General features: G+C 41.2%; 1 pseudogene; it reads left to right on the forward strand.

The window, feature by feature from the left end:
- Positions 1 to 15,664, forward strand: part of LOC126011805 (tRNA (adenine(37)-N6)-methyltransferase-like) — a 63,822-nt pseudogene that overhangs the window by 21,498 nt on the left and 26,660 nt on the right.

The raw sequence follows: 15,664 nt of genomic DNA on the forward strand, positions 1-15,664 counted from the left end.
GTAAGGTAAAGGGATTAAAACGTAGTGTTATGGTATGTTGCCATTGCATTACGTGATTTCCCGCGGTGTTCTATACTTGTGTTCCTGTTTACGATCTCTAAGGGATTATTGTGGGCCTTTGTTGTAGGAGTCTGGTTACATACCTGTTCTCTCCATGTTGCTGTTTTTGTTGTTGCTGTTTTCCTTGTGGTATAATGTGCAGTCAAGAGTTTGCATTGTTCCTTTTTCATGTATTTTGGACACTGCTCCCACGTATATGTTGACTATTACAATGATCGGAGTTTCTACCCTGTTAAACCCTGTTATATGATTGTTAGGTATTAGTTGTGTATAAAATATATGTTCTAGGTGTTTCAGAATAGTGCTACCATTCTGTGTTTATCTTTTGTCTTCTGGCTTACTTCGTTTAACATAACATGATCTAGGTCCATCCACGTTGCTGCAAAGTCTGTGATTGTATCATTTCTAACTGCCATGTAATATTCCATTGTGTATATGTACCACATCTTAATGATCCATTCATCCGTTGTTGGACACCTAGGTTGGTTCCAAGATTTGGCTATTATACTGAGTGCTGCGATAAATAGTGGGGTGCATACGTATTTTGGAATGAATGTCCTTCCATCTTGTGGGTATATGCCTAGGAGGGCAATTGCTGGGTCAAATGGCAGCTCAATTCTGAGTTCTTTGAGCACTCTCCAGACTTTCCTCCATAGGTGTAGGACTAGGGGACATTCCCACCAGCAGTGGATGAGAGTTCCTTTCATACCGCATCCCCGCCAACAAAGGTTGTTTCCATTATTTTTGATGTGGGCCATCCTCACTGGTGTAAGGTGGTATCTCATTGTTGTCTTGATTTGGATCTCCCTGATGATGAGTGAAGGTGAGCATGTTTTCATGTGTTTGTTGGCCATCCTTCTGTCTTCCTCAGAGAAGTGTCTATTCATTTCGTCTCCCCATTTTTTTATAGCTTTGTTTGGTTTTGGGGGGCTCAGCTTTCTGAGTGCTTTGTATGTTCTAGATATCAGCCCTTTATCTGATATGTCGAGTGAAAAGATTTTTTCCCATTCTGTTAGCTGTCTTCTTGCGTTAAGCAGGGTTTCTTTTGCCATGCAGAAGCTTTTTAGTTTGATGTAGTCCCATTTGTTTATATTTGATGCTAACGTTCTTGCCATTGGTGCTCCATTCTCAAAGACCTTTTTGATATATAGGTCTTTGAGTGTTCTGCCTATTTTATTCTCAATAAACTTTATGGATTCGGGTCTGATTTCAAGGTCTTTGATCCACTTTGAGTTGATTTTTGTATAAGGAGTAAGGTATGGGTTGATTTTCACTTTCGTACATGTGGTTTTCCAGTTGTACCAACACCATTTGTTGAATAGGCTTTCTTTGTTCCATTTCAGATTCTTGCCTCTTTTATCAAATATTAGTTGGCTATATACCTGGGGGTTTATGTCTGGGAATTCTGTTCTGACCCACTGGTCTGATGTCCTGTCTCTGTTCCAGTACCATGCTGTTTTGATTACTATGGCTTTATAGTATAGTTTCAAGTTAGGTAAGGAGATGCCTCCCAGCTTCTTGTTTTTCAGTATTTGTTTGGCTATCCTGGGTCTTTTGTGGTTCCAGATGAATTTTGTGAATGCTTGTTCTAATTCTTTAAAGAATTGTGTCTGGATTTGGATAGGGATTGCATTAAATCTATATAGGAGTTTGGGTAGGATAGTCATTTTGATTATGTTAATTCTACCTATCCATGAGCATGGGATGTTCTTCCATTTCTTTAGATCATCTTCAATTTCTTTCTGGAGTGTTTTGAAGTTTCCCTGGTATAGGTCTTTCACTTCTCTTGTAAGGTTGATTCCTAGATACTTGATATTTTTTGATACTATCTTAAATGGAATTGTATTTTTAATCTCTCTCTCCTCAACTTCATTGTTTGTATATAGAAACGCTACTGTCTTTTGTGTATTGACTTTGTAACCAGCCACTTTGCTGTATTGGTTAATTGTTTCTAGGAGTTTTACTGTGGACTCTTTAGGGTTTTCGATGTATATCATCATATCGTCGGCAAAGAGAGATAGCTTGTGTTCCTCTTTCCCAATTTGAATTCCTTTGATTTCCTTCTCTTGTCGGATTGCTATTGCTAGGACTTCTAAGGTTATATTGAATAAGAGTGGAGAGAGTGGACAGTCTTGCCTAGTTCCTGATCTTAGTGGGAATGCTTCTAGTTTCTCACCATTGAGTATAATGTTGGCTGTAGGCTTTTCATAGATAGCTGTAACTATCTTGAGGAAGGTTCCTTCTAACCCTATTTTGCTGAGTGTCTTTAACATGAAAGGATGTTGGATTTTGTCAAATGCCTTCTCTGCATCGATTGATATGATCATGTGGTTTTTGTCTTTTATGTTGTTGATGTGGTGTATAATGTTGATTGATTTGCGTATGTTGAACCAACCTTGCATTCCTGGGATGAATCCCACTTGATCATGATGTATGATCTTTTTGATGAAGTGCTGGATTCGGTTTGCTAATATTTTATTGAGTATCTTTGCATCTATGTTCATTAGTGAGATTGGTCTGTAGTTTTCTTTTTTGGTAGTGTCTTTGCCTTCTTTGGGAATGAGTGTGATATTAGCCTCATAAAAGGAGTTGGGGAGGATTCCTGTTTTTTCTATGGTTTGGAAGAGCCTATGGAAAAGTGGTAGTAAGTCTTCTTGAAATGTTTGATAGAATTCACCTGTAAATCCATCTGGGCCTGGGCTTTTGTTCTTAGGGAGTTTTTTAATTACATCTTCAATTTCCTCTGAGGTGATTGGTCTGTTTAGGATTTCTAGATCTTCCTTTTCCAGTCTTGGAAGAGGGTGTTTTTCCAATAATCTATCGATTTCTACTGGGTTCTCTAGCCTAGTTGAGTATAGTTGTTCATAATATGATCTCATGATATGTTGTATTTCTTGGGGTTCTGTTGTAATCTCTCCCCTTTCATTTGTGATCCTACTGATTTGGGTGTTTTCTCTCTTTTTTTTGGTGAGTTTTGCCAGTGGTTTGTCTATCTTGTTTATTTTTTCGAAAAACCAACTCCTGGTCTCATTGATTTTTTGTATTGTTTTCTTGGTTTCTATGTTGTTTATTTCTGCTCTGGTTTTTATTATTTCTTGCCTTCTGGATGTGGTTGGACTTCTCTGTTGCTGATGTTCCAATTCTTTGAGGTGATCTTTTAAACTGTTGGTTTTGTTATTTTCCTGATTCTTGACATAGGCCTGTATTGCTATGAGTTTCCCCCTAATTACTGCTTTTGCTGTGTCCCATAAATTTTGACATGTTGTCTCTTCATTGTCATTTGTCTCAAGGAATCTTTTTATTTCTTCCTTGAGTTGTTCTTTGATCCAGCTGTTGTTGAGCAGCATGTTGTTTAATCTCCAGGTATTAGTTTTTCTCCATTGCTTCTTCTTGACCTCAATTTTGAGCTCTGTGGCATAGTGATCTGAGAGGGTACTTCTAATGATCCTTACCTTTGTGGTCTTATATAGGTTGGCTTTGTATCCTAATATATGGTCTATTCTGGAGAAGGTTCCATGTGGGCTTGAGAAGAATGTGTATTCTGCTTTCTGGGGGTGGAGGGCTCTATATAAGTCTATTAGCCCTAAATCTTCTAATTTTTCATTCAGAGCTCTTATTTCTTTGCTATTTTTCTGTTTGGTGGATCTGTCCAGTGGTGATAGTGGAGTATTGAGGTCCCCTGCTATTATCACATTTCCCTTCATGTGTTTCTCCAGGTTTGCCAGTAGTTGCCTCACATATTTTGCTGGCTCTACATTAGGTGCATAGATATTGACCAGGGTTAGTGTTTCTTGATCTAATGTTCCCCTGATCAGTAAGTAGTGACCCTCTTTGTCTCTGATCACTTTCTTGAGGTTGAATGCAATTTGGTCTGATATAAGAATTGCTGTCCCTGCTCTTTTTTGTTTTCCATTGGCCTAAATAATTACTTTCCATCCTTTTATTCTAAGCCTGTGCTTATCCTGCATCTGTAGGTGTGTTTCTTGCAGACAGCAGAAGTCCGGTTTATTTTTCCTAATCCAGTTCTCTACTATGTGTCTTTTAATTGGAGAGTTTAGTCCGTTAACATTTAGGGAGATTATTGAGAGAGAGGATTGTTGTGTAGTTGTGTTGTGTAGGGTGGTTTTTGTTACAATCGGGGGTTTGGATTGTGTAATTCGTCTTTGAGTAAGTCGTTTAGGATCGGTTTTGTTTGCACAAATAGTTCAAATTCGTTCTTGTTTGAGAATGTTTTTAGTCTATCCTCCCATATGAATGTAAGTTTTGCTGGGTATTGGACCCTAGGTTGGAAATTTCTTTCATTCAGTCGTTTAAATATGTCATTCCATTGTCTTCTTGCTTGAATTATTTCAAATGGGCGATCTGGTTTGATTCTTATGTCCCTACCTTGGTACTTGAGGTTTCTTTTCTTCCTTATTGCTTTAAGGAGTTCTTCTTTCTCTTTGTTTTTTGCCAATTGGATTACCATGTGTCTTGGTGTTTGTTTATTGGGGTCTATCTTATTGGGAACTCTTTTTATTTCCTGTATTGGCATTGCAGTATCCTTCCAGAGGGTGGGGAAGTTCTCCGCTATTATCTCTCTGACTACTTGTTCTTCCCCTTTCCCTACTTCCTCCCCTTCTGGTATACCCACAATTCTTAGGTTGTTTCTTTTGTCCTTGTTCATTAGATACTGGACCTTTCCTTCCAGTGCTTTGCCTTTTATTTCTTTGTTGGTTTCTTGATCATTTTTTGTTTGCAGTTTTCCTTCGAGTTCTTCAATGTGTTTCTCCAATTCTGTGTTTCTGCTTGTAAGGCTTGTTACTTTGTCTGTTAATTCCTTCACTTCTTTTTGTATGGAATCTCTCATGTTCTTTAACATTTCTTCTTTAATTTGGCTGATTTGTTCATCCATAGATTTCTTATACTCGATAGCTAGGGTTTCTCTCATTCCTTTTATTAATTCTTGCATTTCCTTCCTCATGGCTGCTTTTAGGTCTTCATCGCGTGTATCTGTGCGTTTTGGTGGACTTGGAAGCTTGCAAGAGTTTGTCACCATATCTCCAGATATTAGTGATCTCCTTGATTTACGCATACTTCTTTGTATTTAATGGTGTGTTTTAGAGTGCTGTGCTTCTAATTTTCACCTGTTTTGATCCCCTGTGGTGTGGGAGTTGGTTCCCTCCCTGAGGGTGGTTCTAGAGGGACTTTTGGGTGAACTCGCTGAGGTTTTGATCCTCCTGTACTCTTTATGTGGCCTGGTTAGTTGTTTTCCCCTTTTGTTGGCAGCTAGTACTGGCCCTTTCCTGACCACAGTGGTGGGGGGCACTGTTTCTCCTCTCCTTTTTCTCCTCTCCTCTACTACTTGGAAGCCAGTCTTCCTCTTAATTTCTGTCAGCAGGTGTAGTTCCGCTTCTGGCCACACTGGTTGCGGGCGCTGTTGAGCCTGACTCTCTGTTCCCTCCCTTATCTGGGGGTCAATGAAGCTCTGCTCCTCCGAGTTACCGCGGAAGAAATTCCCCCAGTCAAGCCCTCCCGGTAGCTGCTCTCAGCCCTAGGGGGGGGGTCTCCGGTCCACTCTGGGGCTCGGGGCTAGGTTGCTCTAGGTTACCTAAAGGTCCAGGGGGCAGGCCCAAGCTCACCTAGTCTATTCGTCCCACCTGTCCCAGCTGGGCAGGTGACTCCGGCCCACTAGGTACTAGGGAATGTCCTCCCCAGTCTACGCTCGGGTCAGGTGGGATGAACTCTGGGGCCTGGAAGTTGAGGCAACGGGTGGTGTGGTCTCTGTGCCAACCAGCTGGCCTCTGCAGTCTATGGGGGGGGGGTCGCGCGCAGGGTGGCTGGCGGCTGTGGGTCGTCCACCTGTGAGCGCCCTAGGAGAGTGCACTCACCCTGGACGCCTGGGGTCCCTACTCCCCGGTTGGCGCGGCTGGTCTCTGCAGTCTATGGGGGGGGGGTCGCACGCAGGGTGGCTGGCGGCTGCGGGTCGTCCACGTGTGAGCGCCCTAAAAGAGTGCACTCACCATGGACGCCGGGGGTCCCTACTCCCCGTTGGCGCGGCTGGCCTCTGCAGTCTATGGGGGGGGGGGTCGCGCGCAGGGTGGCTGGCGGCTGCGGGTCGTCCACGTGTGAGCGCCCTAAAAGAGTGCACTCACCATGGACGCCGGGGGTCCCTACTCCCCGTTGGCGCGGCTGGCCTCTGCAGTCTATGGGGGGGGTCGCGCGCAGGGTGGCTGGCGGCTGCGGGTCGTCCACGTGTGAGCGCCCTAAAAGAGTGCACTCACCATGGACGCCGGGGGTCCCTACTCCCCGTTGGCGCGGCTGGCCTCTGCAGTCTATGGGGGGGGGTCGCGCGCAGGGTGGCTGGCGGCTGCGGGTCGTCCACGTGTGAGCGCCCTAAAAGAGTGCACTCACCATGGACGCCGGGGGGTCCCTACTCCCCGTTGGCGCGGCTGGCCTCTGCAGTCTATGGGGGGGGGGTCGCGCGCAGGGTGGCTGGCGGCTGCGGGTCGTCCACGTGTGAGCGCCCTAAAAGAGTGCACTCACCATGGACGCCGGGGGTCCCTACTCCCCGTTGGCGCGGCTGGCCTCTGCAGTCTATGGGGGGGGGTCGCGCGCAGGGTGGCTGGCGGCTGCGGGTCGTCCACGTGTGAGCGCCCTAAAAGAGTGCACTCACCATGGACGCCGGGGGTCCCTACTCCCCGTTGGCGCGGCTGGCCTCTGCAGTCTATGGGGGGGGGTCGCGCGCAGGGTGGCTGGCGGCTGCGGGTCGTCCACGTGTGAGCGCCCTAAAAGAGTGCACTCACCATGGACGCCGGGGGTCCCTACTCCCCGTTGGCACAGCTGGCCTCTGCAGTCTATGGGAGGGGGGTCGCGCGCAGGGTGGCTGGTGTCTGCGGGTCGTCCACGTGTGAGCGCCCTAAAAGAGTGCACTCACCATGGACGCCGGGGGTCCCTCAATAAACTGAAGTTCTTAAGGCAGAAGAAAAGTGGTCAGGGGGAGGGGCAAACTAAAAAAGACAGGAGGACAGGGGTAGAGGTTTGGGGCACTTTGGTAGGTAAAGTAGCAGTGACTATGTGCCCAAAAAGTGTAAGTATTTTGTGTTGTAAGAACTGTAAGAGCAATTGTTACATGAAGAGTGTTAAATAAATAGTGCTAAATAAAAATAGTGCTAAAAAGTGCTAAATACTATTGTGTTGTAAACACTGTAACTCAATAATAATTACACTTAACAGAGCAACACATATTTGTGAGTAAATTACCAGCAGTTCACAACATGTTTATTATGTGTCACATGCAAGGGCTCATCAAGAACATCATGACGATGCATAGCAAAATGGTACCTGGAGCCAGCCAGAGGTGGATATATTCCTGAAAGCAGCAAGAGAGATGTGGCCATGGGGATGAGCGGGGCTGACAGGTGATGCTTCCCCAGAGCAACTGACACTGCATCTGGAGTCATGGCATCTAGCAATCAGTGGACTAGGGTAGCAAGCCAGCCAGTCCTTAGATCCCAGTGCATTTTCACTTTGTACACTGATTGAAGCCAGGTTCTCTCAAGAAACCTTGGATAAGGAATTATCAGTAGCAATCTTGTCACTCAGAAGCACTTTCCCTGCATACAGAGAGGTGATGTGATTGCAGCCAAGAATACCTGAGTCACACAAAGGATGCCCTTAGCTCACCTGTTGGTGAAGCCTCCTGTACTTCTGTATTCTATGTCCTATGGACTCCTGGGAAGTCCTGGATTAGAAAAGGCCTTTGGTTTGTGATTTCTTAGAACGCTTTTCTTAAAGTGAAGATTTTTTTGGGGGGGTCACACCCGGCGGTGCTCAGGGGTTACTCCTGGCTGTCTGCTCAGAAATAACTCCTGGCAGGCACGGAGGACCATATGGGACACCGGGATTCGAACCAACCACTTTTGGTCCTGGATCGGCTGCTTGCAAGGCAAACGCCGCTGTGCTATCTCTCCGGGCCCAAAGTAAAGATTTTTATGTTGTGACTTCAGCTGTTTATTCTGTGAATAGGAGCTTGGGGGAATATAGAAACCATTAAATATTTATGTTAGTTAACTACTTTCACAAATTGAGAAGGAAATGGATATATACAGAAACAGGGAAGGACACACATGGAGAGAGACAGGTGATAATACTGAGTTGAATAGAGACAGAATGATAGACAGAAATAGAGACAAAAATAATGACAGATATGAGAGGAAAAATTGATGAGAAAAAGAGGCTAATAACTTTCTTCTGCTATTATCTCTGGAAATACTTCTGAACTTTCATCTAGCTGGAGGGCCATGTTGGCTAAGACTGGGTCCTGCTCTAATGGTAGCATAGCAGGAACTTTCTAACATGGTGTCTTTCACACTAATTTTCTTCACAGCAGGAGTGCTCATGAGATGTTGGCCTCAGGAAATACTTTTCCAGGGGACACATTCCACTGTCTAATTTTACAAATTATTGGCTTGACCAAAGCAGCAAATAGGCTGCAGACATTGAGATATGATTCACTGAACCATGGCAATAACCATCTTGCACAGAGAGACTTGACCACCCAACTCTTGAGTCTAGGAACTTTGTCTCTTCTCTTTTACTCATATTTTTCTTCAGTTTTTAGATAATGGATTAAGATAGTACTTAAGTTAACACACATATTCTCAGCTCATTGTGCCCTTAGAACTTTGGAGGTAAGTGGGTGCTGCTGCTAGCTTTTATTTTTACCTTGAACACCCTGACTGATCTTATGTACTTGTAGATACTTTCTCTCTCCTTACCTGGAGTCAAAGATAACATTCTACCACAAAAATGAATATACTATATTGGAGTTTTCCTTCAGACTTGGTTGAATTCTATATCTAATAGGAAAACTCCCTCCATTTTCATGCTCTGATAGCCTCTCCAAGGGAGTAGCACTCCACTCTGTTAGAACTGTGTTTGAGGATGTCTCTAATGGTTCTGTCTCCTTGTATTCAGGCTTTTGTAATAATGGGACTTCCCTTCAGAGAGGAGGTTATTAAATGACCAACTTTCATCTTCAAATTCTTGTGATTATTTTCCTGTTGTGAGGCAGCCCCAGTGCTTGTTGTTTCCACTGGCCTATCTTCTGAGGCCTCCTGCCTACATTCAAATGAAAGCACTTAGAGGCTCACTGTTCTAGAGAATCAATTCTAGAGATGACAGGCAGCCCTGGTTGACACCCTATGGACAATTTGATGAAAGACCCTGAAGTAAAAAATAACTTGACCTAGAACTCCTAATTCTTGACTAATAGGAACAATAATAAATAAAATACAATAAATTATACTTTTTAGCTGCTATGTAATAGGTCATGTTTGGTACATGGCAGTAGGTAACTAACTCAAAATTACATCCTCACTTTAGTTCACAGCCTTTGTAAAAGTGAGGCAAGTCTAGTAGTGTCCTATCTTCAGCCAGATAAGACAATAGTAGCAGGCAAAAAGTAGATTGACTAGGAACACCAAAGCTTCTAAAGGTTTTTTTTGTCCCCCTTTATTCTTTTCTCTCTATTTTATTTTATAAGGTGTCAATCCTTCTAACCAGTTATCCAAGCAGAAAACAGTTCTCTCAGAGTTAAAATGGCAGCAACAAGTAATATCATACTTTCTTGGGATTCAATTAGTGGCAGAGGTATTGACTAGTCTCTTGCTGAGAGAAAGCCAGTTTAGCTTGTCTAAATTAAATCTCTTCAGCATCATCAGTTCGAACAGCCCACTTATTTTTGCTCTAGATGCTCTATACATTTTTTGTTGTTGTTCGGGTTGGGAGGAGAAACAAAAAATGAATTCTCTTTTCTTAGGTGGGAAGATGAATCGCCTCTACCTACCCAGTGTGATTATTGCAGCACAGATGGTTTACAGCCGCTGAGAAAAGTAATGGATCTGCCCGAATTAGCACCTGACTTGGGTGAGCACCAAAGTAGAAATTTTCCCTACTTTTAACACTTGGGCTCAGTGAGGCAGGCCAAGCCCTATAATCATCATTGATTATCTCATTCGGCCTGGCTCCTGGGAAATCTTGGGTGAAAGCAAATTGAATTGGATATTTGCTGCCACTCTGTGAAAAGGGGGGTGGGGAGCTCTTAAATTAATTTCAGGCATGATGGCAGCTCAGAAAATGAGGGTCTGGGATAGCATGGCCACAGAATTTGACAAAGATGGCTATTTTTGTGTGCTGGTATATGTACAAGATGACTTTGGTGCAAAGCATAATCTTTTAACATAGAATATTAATGTCAGAGGGTAGTATTTCTCTGAGATGAGTTTGCCTGTATGGAATATTGAAAGAATATTAAGGAAGTTTAATTCAATAAAGCCCAGGCTGCACTGTTCCTCTGGATATCCTAGGTTCACTAGGAGGGAAGGTTGCAAGGTCTTTGGATACTGAATGTGGACTGTGGATCATTCCAAGAAAATCTTTAGTCTGTACAGGGGCAAGATGAACAGAAAAACTTAAAAAAAGCTGGGTTTTATTTGATGAGAGTGGAGGATTTAGGGCTGGCATATTTACCGAAAGTTCAATAATTTAGTTGCAGAGAGAGAGAGAGAGAGAGAGAGAGAGAGAGAGAGAGAGAGAGAGAGAGAGAGAGAAAGAGAGAAAGAGAGAGAAAGAGAGAGAGAGAAAATAGGACTTACACAGAGCCACTGACTACATGCTTCCCTCCATGATCTGGCAGGACGTCATACTTTGTAGTCAAGGAAGAGGGAACTCCCAAAGGACTGTGCCTTTGAAGTTTGGTGATAAGTATTGCATCAACTGGAGAAAGCAGTTGTGGAAAGCAGATGTGGAATCAGTATATATGGATAGATGCCAGCCTGACAGACAATTGGAATGCATGGATGGAAACACTGGGATTGTTGGCTGCGGACCTGAAGAGATCATCTTTAAAATGATTTTTTTGTTTGAGGGTAAAGGTACTATAACATGATTGAGGATGAGGAGAACATGTACTAAGAACAATTAATAGTATATACATTTGTAAAACATCACATTTATCCAAAAATTTACACAAAATTTACACAAAAATAAATGAAGCTTCATAAAATTAAAAAATGATTTTGGGGGGAAAGATTTACATGATACTAACACCAAATGTAATAAAAATAATGACAGCAATAATATGAAAATATATTATTTACAAAAATACCCAGTATCTATCTATCTATCTATCTATCTATCTATCTATCTATCTATCTATCTATCTATCTATCTATCTATCTATCTATCTATCTATCTATCTATCTATCTATCTATCTATCTATCTATCTATCTATCTATCTATCTATCCATCCATCTATCTATCTATCTATCTATCTATCTATCTATCTATCTATCTATCTATCTATCTATCTATCTATCTATCTATCTATACTTTCCCATAAAGAAAAGTAATGTATTTTTGTGGTGGGACATAGTACACTGGGTAGGGGAGAGAGTAGAGAAGGTAAAACACTTGCTTGAACATAACTGAGCCTAGTTTAATCCCTGCATATCATCCCACAAACCCTGTCAAGAGTGATCCCTGAGTATAGACACAGGAGTCAGCAGAGTTATATGTGGCTCAAACTCTCTAAAAAATTAAAAAATGGTGCACCACTCAGTTTTTGCTACATTTTTCACTCATTTTGCATATTGTGTACTATCAAGATTAAATATTAAATATGCTCTTTTTTTTAATAGGAAAAACTTGGAGTTTTTTGTTTTGTTTTATTTTGTTTGTTTGTGTTAGTGTTTCCCTTAAGCTAGTAGAGCTTTCTCTGTGGAGATGAAAGTGTTGAAGAATGTACACTAGCCTTCCTTCTCACAACCATTTTCTAGTACTAAAGGAGGCAAAGAGATGAATGCCCAACTCCTTACTGTAGAGTTAGCTCCTTGGCAGAATTTATAGCATAGAATTTTTGTCAGGATCAGATTGAAACTCTTTGCAAGACTGTTTCCAGAGTTTTCATTCCTTACTGGCTTTCTCAATTTTTTGTTTTTGTTTTTGTGGGGAACCACACTTGATTGCACTCAGGTTTATTTGGCTTTATCTTTAGAGACCATAGCAGTACTCAGTGAACCATCTATGGTGCTGAGCATTGAACCCATGTCAGTCACATGCAAGACAAGTGCCTTATCCATTGCACTATCTCCATGGCCCCAACTGCTCTAATTTTTATTTTGTGATTCTCCTGCTCAATTTATATATTCCCTTTGGAATGATTTCTCAATGATGTAAATGCTCATCTCTGGTTAAGCTTCTAAAAAAACCTAATTTATGTTGTAGTTGAGAGGTATTGTCCTAGATTTTTTAAATTGAAAATTTAAAGCTTAAATGGATGAGCTGAAATTTACAACCAGTTCTTTCTGACTCCTTAGTTTTGCGTTTGATATGTTACCGCAGATCCCATTACTAAAGAGGAGGTGTGTGTGTGTGTGTGTGTGTGTGTGTGTGTGTGTGTAAAAACTTGAGTAAGAATTCATCCTTATTTTTATGTTATTTTCTTTTAGGTACACTTCTTATTCATAAGGCTGAGAATTGGTGTAAGTGAAGATATCTTTAGCAGAAATCTAACTTAGAAAGCATAAATTGACTGCTCAGGATTTATCAGTAGTTATATTTTCTTTGGTTTTGAGTCTCATATTTGATTCATTGGTCTGTGGATTTACCCCAGCTGGATTGATTTGAACTTAATAAGAGGTACATTAAAATTCTGGCATATTAAGCACATATGTATCATTAGAAAAATCCCTCTAGTCTTCATATTTTAATCTGCAATTTAGAATTATAGTTGCCCATGGTTTAGAAATGTCTGTGACTTCTGAATAAAACCGTTCATACAAAGGACTGAATATAAGGTTTGTCTTATTAATATTTAATTTAGGTAACTGAATTGATTAATAGTTTGTAAGTTTTTCTTATGTTAAGCAGGAGGGAGTGGTTAGGAGATTGAATAAGATAGAGCTGGCATATCTACGTATGTTACTACATACTGGAACTCAATCAAACTTTCTACTACTAAACAGTTCTAGTTTGGTGCCTGTATTCAACGAAGGAAAGAACCATGGTGTATAAGTTTCTTTTTGTTTGTTAAATTTTCTTAATTTAAACACCGTGATTACGAACATGAGAGCAGTTGTATGATTACAGTCATGTAAAGAACACCTCCCTTCACCAGTGCAGGATTCCTACCACCAACTTCCCAGATCTCCCTCCTCCCCACCCCACCCCACCCACACCTGTACTCAAGGCAGGCTTTCTATTTCCCTCATTCATTCACATTGTTGAGATAGTTCTCAGTGTAGTTATTTCTCTAACTGCACTCATCACTCTATGTGGTGAGCTTCATGTCATGAGTGTGTAAGTTTTATTTTCTTCTAAGAGATGTGCTTTCAACATCCTATTCAACAATGATAACAAACAAAATATATGAAGCCTATAGCTATTAAGTTTTATAAACTCCAGGCTACATAAAAATAGTTAATTTTAAGGCAAGAATAGTTTAGCTATTATTCTGCAAACCACTCAACTTCAGTTTTACAGGTGTACAATTGGCTTGGTCCTTCCAGATGGCAATTGCTGTGAGTTTCAATCTCAAATGGAAGACTCACAATGTTAGACTATGAACTGCTTACTAGAAGTAAATATTAACCATTAGTACTATAATTATTTTGCACAATATATATAAAAATTGATTGGTTAGAATAATAGTGGTAGGCTGGAATAGTTTGCCTTGGATGCAGCCAACCTGAGTTCTATCCCCAGTATCCCATGTGGTACCTCAAGCTCTATCAGGAGTCATCTCTGAGTATAGAGACAGAAGTAAGTACTGAGCACCTCTGGGTGTTATCCAAAAAACAAAACAACAAAAATAAAAAATGAAATAGATAAGGTTTATTATTTTGCTAATGTGACCAGTTGCATGAATTGCTTTTCTTCAGACTACAAGATGAAATTTCAGTTCTACTCCCTTATTTGAATTCTGCTAAAGTGGTGGCATCAGTGGCATCTTCTGCTCCTTGTTGTAATAGGTAAAATTATGTCAGCACAGTTAAAGCCATTTCTTTCACATCTACTAAGAATCCATTGTCCAAAGCAATTACTAGTCCAATGCTATGCAGATAGGGAAATACATTTTTGTATAGAGCTAGGCAAAGTGCCGCAGATCCGTAGATGTATAATTTTATGCTGGGAATGAGCAAGATGGAGGGTGAGTGATCCTAATTAAGTGATCCTATAACTAAGTGTTATAGTGGAAGTGGAGTGAGAAAGAGAAGGTTGTCAGATAATTTAGTTAAATAACTTTTTTTATTTTAAACCTTGCCTATACTAGATGTAGCTGACAGATAATTCAAAGAAAATGGCTACAGCAGAAAGAACCCTTAAGAGGCTGAGAGCAGAGGATGTACAAGTGCCCTATGCAGTATACCAATGCACAGATAGCGAATAGCTTCTCTTTGTCCCTTCACCAGATGGAAGACTCCAAACAACTCTTTCACCCATGTGTCCATGAAAAAAGACCAATGAGGAACCAAAGTTTACAAAGAACAGCAAGCACCAGATTGGAGAATGCAAGACCATAGTGTATTAGAAGCAGATCAGCAGACCCTAGAGCATCAATCTTCAAGGGTCATTGGATTCAGTGGATATTGAGGCATAAGATTAATGAGAAACAAACTATGACTACATACATGGACATTAAGGGACAAGACTAGTGAATGAGGAGCTGATATGAGGCCTGAACCCAGAACATAGGGCAGGACACAAAACCACCTTCTTAAGCTGTTAAATATCTTTTTTTTTATTTTTTTATTTTGAATTATGAGAACAAAAGATGCAAAGAAAGAGGACAAGGTATAGTTACAGTGGAAGGACAATCAGCCATAACATAATTCTCAGAAGAAGTCCCCTTGCTGATATCTTAACTTTGAACTTTCAGCCAAAGAACGTTAAGATAAATAAAACAGAATCCATGTACAATTACTTTGTCCCTCAAGTCCCCAGATTGTAGCACATTATAATATTTCTTAACAGCATACAAGGCAATCTAAAGCCATAAAACTTATGTAACTCCTTAAACATTAGAGGCATAGTATTTTTTACATTTCCATGTACATGCATATTAGCTTAAGTTTACCTCAAATTTTAAGTGGGTGCATTTTAAGGATTAGAGTCAAAGGAGCACAGTAAAAACGGTATTAGAGTGGCAATTGTTGTTTGCATAGGCCCACCAAAATATGAGAGGCATGGAAAGGAATAACCTTGGCCTAAATACAAAGAGATCCTACCCCTGACGTTTCCTGGCATAAGACCAACTCTAGGCTTCAGGCAAGTTATCATCCGATCCAAGACATTGTCCGTAGTGCCAACACACTTTTCACACAGTCTCTGTTGTTGGTATCATGTTTCTGTATTAAAGATTCTGGAATCTGCATATCCTAAATTGAAGTCATGATGTGGAGTGTCTTCTCGTTTCACCTCACCATGAAAGGGCAATGCAGGAAGCCCTGTCCTGTAAGTAGGTCGTTTTTAAGTCTTCTCATTGTTAAGGGAAGTCTCTTTTCAGCAGGACGATGTCTGAGCAGTGATAGGGTCTTCCGTGGTAGAGGATTGCTTCCAGGT

The sequence above is a fragment of the Suncus etruscus genome, chromosome 6 (assembly GCF_024139225.1).
Source record: "Suncus etruscus isolate mSunEtr1 chromosome 6, mSunEtr1.pri.cur, whole genome shotgun sequence".
NCBI classification, from domain to species: domain Eukaryota; kingdom Metazoa; phylum Chordata; class Mammalia; order Eulipotyphla; family Soricidae; genus Suncus; species Suncus etruscus.